The sequence below is a fragment of the Cyprinodon variegatus genome, unplaced genomic scaffold (assembly GCF_000732505.1).
Source record: "Cyprinodon variegatus isolate N-32 unplaced genomic scaffold, C_variegatus-1.0 Scaffold1235, whole genome shotgun sequence".
NCBI classification, from domain to species: domain Eukaryota; kingdom Metazoa; phylum Chordata; class Actinopteri; order Cyprinodontiformes; family Cyprinodontidae; genus Cyprinodon; species Cyprinodon variegatus.
The window spans coordinates 13,647-23,959 of NW_015151688.1; the positions used below are offsets into that span (position 1 = coordinate 13,647).

General features: G+C 39.5%; 1 protein-coding gene across 1 annotated transcript in view; it reads left to right on the forward strand.

Annotated features, from left to right (window-relative positions):
- Nucleotides 1–6,869: 6,869 nt before the first annotated feature.
- LOC107102328 (zinc finger protein 768-like) overlaps nt 6,870–10,313 on the forward strand; it is an 8,569-nt gene continuing 5,125 nt past the window's right edge. Inside the window, exons 1-3 of the mRNA XM_015401587.1 lie at nt 6,870–6,948; nt 7,055–7,131; nt 9,142–9,256. The gene's annotated coding sequence lies outside the window, so the exon portion shown is untranslated. The remainder of the gene's footprint in view (nt 6,949–7,054; nt 7,132–9,141; nt 9,257–10,313) is intronic.

A 10,313-nucleotide genomic window follows, 5' to 3' on the forward strand; every position in this document is an offset into this window, starting at 1 on the left:
CCGCAAACACACTACATTCCCCACAATGCAACGGTAGCCCTCAAAGTCACATCAGAACGCACCGGTGGCCGTGGCCTGTGGGCCATGGATAATCAACAGGCCTTGATTTTAACATATGTGGTTTAATCAGATGGAGGTTCATCTAGTGTTGATTATAGATAAGTTCACAATAATTTAACCATAAATATAAAAAAAATAATCTGCTCACCTGCACTGAGAGACTCATCTACATGGAAATCTGATGAGTCTCTGCTCTAAACCAGATTAAACTGATCGGGCCCAGATAGAACCGTCCTACTGAGCACTAACTTTATCTAATACTTTATTTAGTATTGGCTTTTCTTAAAACACATTTGAAAAATAAATTCCAATGTTTGTTAAAAGGACAGAAAAACTGGATGAAAATAAGACAAAGAACATGTTTTATGGTTTTTAGTGTTTATGGTTGAGTTAAAACCAGCATCAGCCCTAAAACACCTGAATCAGTTGATCTCCACTAGAAGCCTGTAAAATAACACAATAAGACTCTTTTAATTAAAACTATGTTTGTGTGCATCTTAAACAGTGATGAAAATAGAAACTCCTATTTTAATAATTAATTTTTAATATTTATTGTAAAAGTAGTTGGTGTTTTGATGAAAGCTGAAACCATAGTGGAACCTGCATGCTGCTGATGGGGATCTAAAAACAATTAACACTGAAAGCATTACCAGAGGAACTAAAATTAGCTTTGATTGGCTGGGTTAAAGTAAAAACACCTAACCTAAGTGTTAATTAATATGTTTAAAAGTGACCAATCCTAACAAATCCGTTAATTGACTCCTCATATTCTCTAAGCAGGAGGTGTAACACTATTGGGGGCTCATGGAGACCTCAAATCTGTGGTAGAGGCTGTTTTTGGAGGCATCTTCTCCTTGATGCAGGAGCCACCAACAGATGGGGTCCCGGGTGGGTTGGGTCCTTTGCTGTTCTCCTTCTGGTTCTGATACACTGAGTCCCAGTAATCTGCTGTGATGATAAAATCTATTTAAACCCCTCCCCCCTTTTTTTTTCCTTTTTTTAAACACATAACATATAATGATCTGTTACAGTGTTTAGTGAAGTGGTCAGACCCTTTTAATTACTGTTAGATTTCAGGAAGTTTTAATGATTTATCTTTTATTATTAAACCTGATTAATGAAGCTCATTCCATCCTTTTATCAAAGCATGTTTAAGTTTATCTATAGAGTTTCTCTCCATCTTCTGACAGATGATCTGAACCATCTGGGTTATGATGTGAGAAAGAGATGGTCCATTTCAGAGTTTCTTTAGTTGTTTTGGAGTTTTTTTCTGGGATCATCCTGTATTTAGTCAAACCCTCAGTTGGAATTCGCTGTTCTTTTGTTTGCAGTACCTGTGTCCAGTTCTGTCAGGTTCTCTGTCACTAAGTTCAGAACACTTAGAGACTTAGACCTAAGTACAGGCTCTAGACTATTTCATCTTTTAAAGAAATGACCATCCTGTCTGGATAGATTCACTGGCCGAGGCTAATATTTAGTCCAAAGAAACTGTTATTTATGGAAAATCTTTCATTGACTTTCAGAAAAAAACTAAGAAAGCTATAATTGGCCTCGCTGAACACCTACAGACTCATTAGATCCAGGGGCAACCTGGTTAGAACCATAGAGAACCAAATTACAACTAGATTGAACCCTGGTAGAACCAGAGGGTACCCACTTAGAACCATAGAGAACCCCCTTAGAACAAGGGGAACCCCAATACAACCAGCTAGAACCCTGTTAAGACCAGAAAGAATCCTGTTACAAGGGGGAACCCTGTTACAACCTGAGAGAACCCCATTATAACAAGGGGTACCCTGTTACAACCTGAGAGAACCCCATTATAACAAGGGAGGTACCCTGTTACAACCCGAGAGAACCCTGTTAGAATCAGGGGGAACCCCGTTGGAACCAGAGAGAACCCCATTAGACCAGGGGGGGCTCTGTTAGAAGGAGAGAGAGAACCCCGTTAAAAGTAATTAAGCATTTTATCATCATATGCAAGTGTAGTTGTATGAGTCTCTGGCAATCCTGCAAAGAGAATATCAAAAAGCCTGAGGTTAGATTTTTTATGGCGGTGCATGCCCATCAAAATAATTTGGAGTGCCTGGACCCAATTCAGACCAGTTTCTTCACCAATCTAATTTCTCTTTCAGCCGCTCCCCCTGCTCAATGCTTCATTAAGGTTAACATTAAACATTTCAGCATGTGTTGTACTATTTCACTTGCAAAATGTTAGGCTTCAATCCATCTTGAGAGCATATCTACACCACCAAGCAACAATTCTTTCCTTCACATGGGGTTAGTTCAATAACATCTATCATAAGATGTTAGAATGGAGCACAACTGCTTTTGTGGGCCCCCTGGCCCATCATTTTCTATCTAGAAATGTTGTGACATGCACAGATTAAACAATATTCAAAATACTTTGTTGCTATTTGAGAAAAAAATTAACTGAACCAATTTTTATCCATTTCCAAGTCCTCCCTTTTTGACGCATGGTCCCCCATGGGTCAAAAGACAAAAGGGATGGAAAATATGTTTAGGGTACCATTTAAGCCCAACCAGATGTTATTTAAAAAAAAAAAAAAGAAAAAAAAAAAAGGTAAATTCTAAGGGTTTCATTTGTCCAGTTCAGATGACAGAACAAAGGACCTCATCTTAGCAAAGGTTGGGGCATGCAGCAGCCTCTTTAGCAGCCGTTCAGTTCACAGGTTTGGGCAGATAATTAAGTAAATACTTCAGCCTCATAGATCAGCCATGAAGGAATGATGCAGAATAGGCTGCCCCTCAGATTTAAGAAGAAAGAGGGAGCCCAAAAAAACTAGACTGACATAGCTTGAATGGCTAAACTGAAGTATTTAATGATAGCAACAATGGATTCATTTTAGTATCATTATTGTCAAATTTTATATGATTATATAAACCCTTATAGAAATCTACCCCCTTCAACACATGTTTTCTCATGTGTCAAAAATAACCAGAATGTTCTATGGGTGTGATGATCCGGAAAGGAAAAGCATTTCAGATCCAGAGAAATACGGTATTAAGGGGCCCCTATTTTATTATTTACATTATTATTATTTACATTATTATTTATTTATTATTTTAACCCTAACCCTAACACTGTTATGAGGTGGGACTTCCTCAGGTGTTGTTTACTGAATGCAAAATTATGAAATTAATGATTTTTAGGTATGACAAGGTGGGGGTACGAAAGGGGTTTGATTAGAATCACCCACAGTGTCTTAAGCAATGCTGGGATAGCAGTGTAGTAACCATCACAAACGCGCAGAAGATGTGACAGTCCTGTTATTACAACATTTAATCTGGAGAAGAAAAGGAAACTATTGCCAATTTGTTACCAAATTATCGGAGCAATACAAAAATCAACAGTCTCCCTGCTCATCCACTATTCATGGTTAAACAGAGAAAATGGACTGGAAAACACCAGAGTGGGAGCCATTACAAATTTTTTCTTAGGCACCTTAGGTAAAAAAAAAAAAAAAACTCTCCAGAGGTTATATATTATGAGGTTAGAAAACAGGCCTATTTTATATTAAATAATCCTCAGAGATCTCTAACACAGCACATCATTAAAGAAAGGTACCTATAGATAAGAGAAAGGTAGAAAGTTTTGCTACAGTAGCCTACCTTATATCAGAGAAAGCTTATTAAAACCTGACCAAACTGTTATTGAGACTTATAGTAACTGGATATCCATTATTACATGGAAAAGGAATATCAATTCAAATGTGAGACCAGCAACTCACCAGAATAAAACATAAAAAAAATTAAGGAAACCAATATATGTCTCTAAAATTTACTTTGTGGATGTGTGTGTGTTACTTGCAGTCTGTCGAACCGGGGTTCGCTCCAACGGCTCCCTCACTAGTCGGTAGAGTAACCTTGCTTTGGTGCCTGATATCCCCCTTGCTGAGAATGGCTTGTCTGTCCTCTCTGGCCTCCATGGTAGGGTGGTGGACCCCCATGATGAACTGAGCCTCTGCCACATCCTCCTCTGCCCCCATGTTTTTTGTGGAAAGTCTCTGGCGCAGTGATCAGGTTTGCCACAGATGTAGCAGCAACCATCATTTGGAGAGCTATTCTCATCTGAGGGCTGCATGGAGAACAGTTTGAACAGTTTAGTGGCAGTTTTTGAGGAGAGTCAGCTGTGCCGCAGTCTTTTATTTTATTTTCCCGTTGCACATATTTTCTATCTCAGTCCCTCAACTGTCCTCAACAGTCCCTCCTTGAATGAAGCTGATCCATATGGGCTGTTTGCAGTCTGTTGAGGATAGTGGCTCCTATTTAGTGACTGGAGCAAAGGTGATAGGATGGATCCCCGTAGTTGGCCCCAGGGATACTACAGTCTGGTCGTGAGACTAGTTGGGGGTCAAATGATTGTCTCACATCCCGCCCGTCGTCTTCCTCCACTGGTTCGGCTCTCTGAGATCCAGGGCAATAAAAGTCAGATTTGTAGCCTTCGGTTGATGAGTTGGAGGTAGAGCAGAGAGCAGCAGACTCATGGTAAACTGGGATACAGGCTGGAGGTGCTCAGTGGTGCCGTTGGAGACAAACCCGCAGCCACAACAGCCGAAGCAAAAATAGTTAAAGAGAAAAGATGTGCATTAGTAAAAAGAACAACAGTGAGTTTTCGTAAGTTGTTCCTGTCATTACATTATGTGTTATATTCTATTATGAGATGTTTTTCTTTTTCTTATTTTGAAGGCTCATAATTACTCCGGATTGTTGTTTTCTCTTTGTATTTTGTTGCAACACTCGGTCTACTTTCCTTAGTAAAACCTACAACCTCGGTCTTAAAAAAGACTTACCCTCAGCCTATGAGAGGCCTACATTTAAATCCTCTGTCTTAAAAAAGACTTGCCCTCAGCCTATTTAAGACCTACCTCGGTCAGTCTTTTCACTGCCTGCTTAATGTTATAACAATATTTTAGTTTTTTTTTTTTTACCTTTAAAGGAGTTTGTTAGTTTTCTTCCTTCTTCAGTCTCCTGAAGTTATTGTCCTGTCGAGATCGATCGACTCGGTGGAGCATCAGAAGAGTCCTTCTCTAAAATGGCCTATTTGAGGTAGAGGAAAAACCCAGATGGTTTTGGTGATCAGCCCTTCTTCTAGAATCCACCAAGCAGACGGATCAGCACAGGATCCTGTTTTCTTGACACCAATTTGTGAATTAAAAATGAGCACTGAGAGGCAATACACAAGGAAGAAAAGGTTTTATTCTACTCTGCAGAGGAGAACGACACAAACAATTGAACTGTTAATTGTGGCTCTGGTGAGGTAGCTGTCCACCCCTGCATATAAAGAGAATTCTCACACACGAACATTGAGTTTTCAGTTCATCAAGGACATGCATTTTAACCACGGCATGAAGGAGGCTTTGTGAACTCATTATCTCACATGACCTTCCCTTCACCCTTGTCTAGAGTAGGGAGGCATCTGCTTTCTGTCCCCCTAAACGGTACAGCATAGTGAATGTTCAGGATGTCTCTATCATTACCTCTATTACCAGGGGAAACCCCGTTAGAATCAGAGACAACCCCATTAGACCAGGGAACCACAGGGAACCCTGTCAAAACCACAGAGAACCCCATTAGACCAGGGAACCACAGGGAACTCTGTCAAAACCACAGAGAACCCTGTTACAACAAGGGGGAGCCTGTTGAAATGAGAGAGAGAACCCTGTTAGTACTAGGGGGGACCCAGTTCGAACCAGGGGAAACCCCTTCAGAACCAGAGAGTACCAAGTTAGAACCACAGGGAGACCCGTTAGAGCCAAGGGGGACCCTGTAAGAACTAGAGCGAATTTCGTTACAAGGGGGGACCCAGTTAGAACCAGAGGGAACCATGTTAAAACCACAGAGAACACAGTTACAGCAAGGGGCAACCCCGTTAGAACCAGAGATAACCCCCTTAGAACCAGAGAGGACCCCGTTAGAACCAGAGAGGACCCTGTTAGAACCAGAGAGAAACCCATAGAACCAGAAAGAACCCCGTTAGAACCAGAGAGGACCCCGTTAGAATCAGAGAGAACCCTGCTAGAACCAGAGAGAAACCCATTTAAACAAGGACGGACCTTGTTAGAACAAGAGAGAAAACCCAATTTACAACAATGCAGGACCATGATAGAACTAGATAAAAAGGTGTTGGAACCAGAGACAAACCTTTTAGAACCAGAAAGAACCCCGTTAGAACCAGAGAGGACCCCGTTAGAACCAGAGAGGACCCCGTTAGAATCAGAGAGGACCCCGTTAGAATCAGAGAGAACCCTGCTAGAACCAGAGAGAAACCCATTTAAACAAGGACAGACCGTGTTAGAACAAGAGAGAAAACCCAATTTACAACAATGCAGGACCATGATAGAACTAGATAAAAAGGTGTTGGAACCAGAGACAAACCTTTTAGAACCAGAAAGAACCCTGTTAGAACAAAACTTTTAGCCTGCCTCTCCAAATATTCCAGTGGTACAAACTTAAGTGATTTAATGTAATTTAATTTCACTTTATATTTATCCATAAAGATAATGAGGGATATTTATTTTCAATACTTTTATTTTGTAATTACATTTATTTATCCAATTCATTATTTTAAATATAATTTTCATTCTTTTACGTGACATTTAATGATTTGTGTGTTTTATGATTTTATAACTGTACAGTGGGTACGGAAAGTATTCAATCCCCTTTAAATTTTTCACTGTTTGTTTCATTGAAGTCATTTGCTAAAATCAATAAAGTTCATTTTACTTCTTATAAATGTACACTCGGCACCCCATCTTGACAGTGATTTATTTCATGATGTATTTTGACCCCCCCATGTACCTCAAAGATCACATCGATGAATGAAAACCATCTCCGGACCCTCACTTGGTGTCTCCTGACCTCCCGGTGGGTTACGACCCCCTACGTTGTGACCCTCTGGGTTAGAAGGTGTATGATTTTAGAAACATGACGCAGATCACTCATTGTATATATTTCACGCTGTATTTTTCAGGTACCGGCAGCCATCGGCCTTTGGTGACAGCTGTCCCTGAAGCTCCTGAAGATGTAACGTTTCCTCAGGTTTTACAGGTAAATATCAAGCAGCACAGCTTTTAGATCCAGGACCATCAGCAACACATGAGAGAAACTTTATGCTATGAGCAGAAGCTCCAAAAAATAACTGAAATCAACACCTCATTCATTAAAACTCCACAAAAGAAATGAAATGATAAAACAAATATTGTGAGCATTTTCATTCCATATAGATTGAACATAAAAACCCAACATTTCGATGAGTTAAAAAAGGAGCAGTGCTCCTCTGACTGCATAGCACAGTGGTGGGGGGATAATGGTTTGTTTTATGAGTACAGGGTTTAGGCTTCTTGTTTCATTAATAAATAAACAAAGAAACTCTAATATGTCAATGTTTACTAGGACTGAAGGCAAGGCAACAACTTTTTCTTCGAAACAATTAAGCTGAGTTTAAATTAAATTACCGGTAGATGTACATCCACAAAATATCTAGAGTGAAGCAGAATAGAAGTATTCACCAAAAATGAAGACAAATAAGCAACTTTTTCATACATTTTTTTGATGGGTCCAAAATATCTACAGTGAGCAAAATAAGTATTTGAACACACTGCTATTTCACAGAGAGAACCATGTTAGAACCAGAGAGAAGTATATCTGATATTCAGGTGTTCAAATACTTATTTGCAGCTGTTTCATACAAATATATAGTTTTAAAAAATCATATATTGTGATTTCCAGATTTTTTTTTTTTTTTTTTTTTTATGTCTCTCAAAGTGGACATGCACCTACGTTGGCAATTTCAGACCCCTCCATGATTTATAAGGTGGAGGACTTGCAAAATAGCAGTGTGTTCAAATACTTATTGTCCTCACTGTAGACATTTACTTCCGGTTACCATGACAACTTAGAACTGAAAGGATTCTGCACCAATAGGAACAGTAGGCTGAAGTCATGTGGGGCGGAGCTCCTATAGCCAGATCCTGGAGCAGGGAGGCGTAAAATAAGCCACTGATATGATACGATCTTACAAATAAACATCTGATATTTTTAAAGAAAATCAACCATGAACTTGTGAGCAGAGATGTAATGAGATGAGTGAAGGCCTTGAGGCGTGTGTCGAGTAATGGAGGGGGCGTTTCCGCGAAATACATATCGAGGCTTGCTTCATTTGGGGGAGGAGCCAAAATAGATGACGTCCGAAGCCTCACTACTCCACTGTACCACGTGACCGCTTTGGGAATTGGTTCATAAAGCGCAAAAACCTCGACAGGCATTTAAACAGTCTCAGTATTCAGTCAAGATGTGGGAGTTTGTAGGAAAGTTTGTGTATAGATTTTAAGAATAGATTGATTGGAAAAACAACTGATTTAGTTAGTTAAAACTAGTTTAGTCAGATTAAACAATGTAATGATCAAAATCTAAGCAAGCCACTGGTGACAGATGTAATGGGTTTTAAGCAGAGTAGTATTGTTTTCAGTATCATTCTCACTTTGCTTGTGGCGTCAGCTGTATGAGAAGGATTTCTGCTTCTGAGCTTGATGGTTCAAGATCACCATAAGACTTTTGAAAGTTGAGAGAAAACATTTTTTTGGCTAATGTGACTAATTTGTATTGGTTTGCCATACGGATTCCAACCCGATTAAAACCAAAAACTATGTTCAAATAAAATGACTAACACCTTTCATTTTGTTCATCATTGCCCAATTTGCACTTTCATTGCCTGCATGAGCTTATTTCACTAAAATGGCAGAAAAACAGTGATTTTCTCTTTAACACAGACATTTAACACATGAAAAACTTACAAATGATTTTTACTTTAAATTAACTTAAATGGGGGAAAAAACTATTGCAAAAATTCTGATTATCTTACTAACTGTAGTTCTGCACTTCACCAGTAGGTGGTGTCATGTTCACATTGTTAAAGCATTTGGCCAAACAGTTCAATGCCTCATGAGGCTTTATCTCACCATCACTACTTGTGAATGATGTTAGAATCGACACGTCCAGGATGGTGACCTTCCAAGGTGTTGGATCAGTCGATTACCTTTTTCTTTGGTCTGTTCGCAGCAAGAAGAAACCAAACTGCTGGTGGAGAAGCAGGAGAAAAAGGAGCCAGAGAGCTGCAGTCTGGATGTGAAGGTGGAGGTTAACATCAGCACCGGCTGTGGAGGTTTCTCCTCTGGTGAGCAAACCCACCTGTTCAGCGCTAATGCCTTCGTCTGCAGCTAAACACCTTTGATAATGTCAACAATAATGCTTCATTTTAGCTTCAAGTACATTTTCAGATTTCGTTTGGTTGGTTTTTTTATTGAGAGAATTCATTACTCATTATTGACAAATACATCACATTGCTGTGTTAAGTCTCTAATTCAGTTTCCCATGAACAAAAGTTTGCTGATGCTGATCTCCTCTGGTTTCCTAGGTGATCGTCCAGTTTGTAGATTTCTCCATCTGCTGAGAACTGAACTTAGATTCTCAGTGGTATCATTGGGAGTTTTATGTCCGCAGGTCCAGTACGACATTTGTTTTTAACTGTTCAAACACTTGGTTATTCTTTTTGTGTCACGGTTCTCCATCACATGTAGAAAATTAGTAGATCTACATCAAAAGGTGCCTGGATTGATGGAAGAAGCTGCTTTGACTGATGACAGTTCATCATGTTTCAATCTGTTCAGCAAGCTCTGCACTGGTGGCCTTATTGTACTGCAGACAGCCACACAGTTAGTCCTCATGTTGCTGGTCAGGCCTGTTTGTCTGGGATCCTACTGGGCTGTAATGAGCTCTCAGTATTTCAGCCAAAACCTCCTTTGATCTGAAACTGTTTAGATGCCAAAGAGGGACATGGAGCAGTGATTCCAAACCAGGGGTACGTGTACTCCTAGTGGTCCATGTGTGCATTGCTAGGAGTACATGAAAATATTTGATTTCTTTGGTAGTAAAATAAAATAGAGCTGGGATCAGTTTTATTTTTTATTTTTTGTGACCTAATTGAAAATTTAAACAAACTTTTATCAACTGAACTGTAAGTTAATGTTATGTTTGAGTTCACCTTCAGCTTTGATACACATGCAAACCAAGCAGAGGAATAGACTGGATGGAGAGAACAGACAACAGCTATTTTTCACACTGACCTATCAGAGCTCAGGTGTCTTGTTGCAAACAAACTAATTAAGTCAGTCTGACTATAATTTTTGTTCTGTCTTTTGTTCCTAATTCATCAAGTTTTAATGTGATCATAA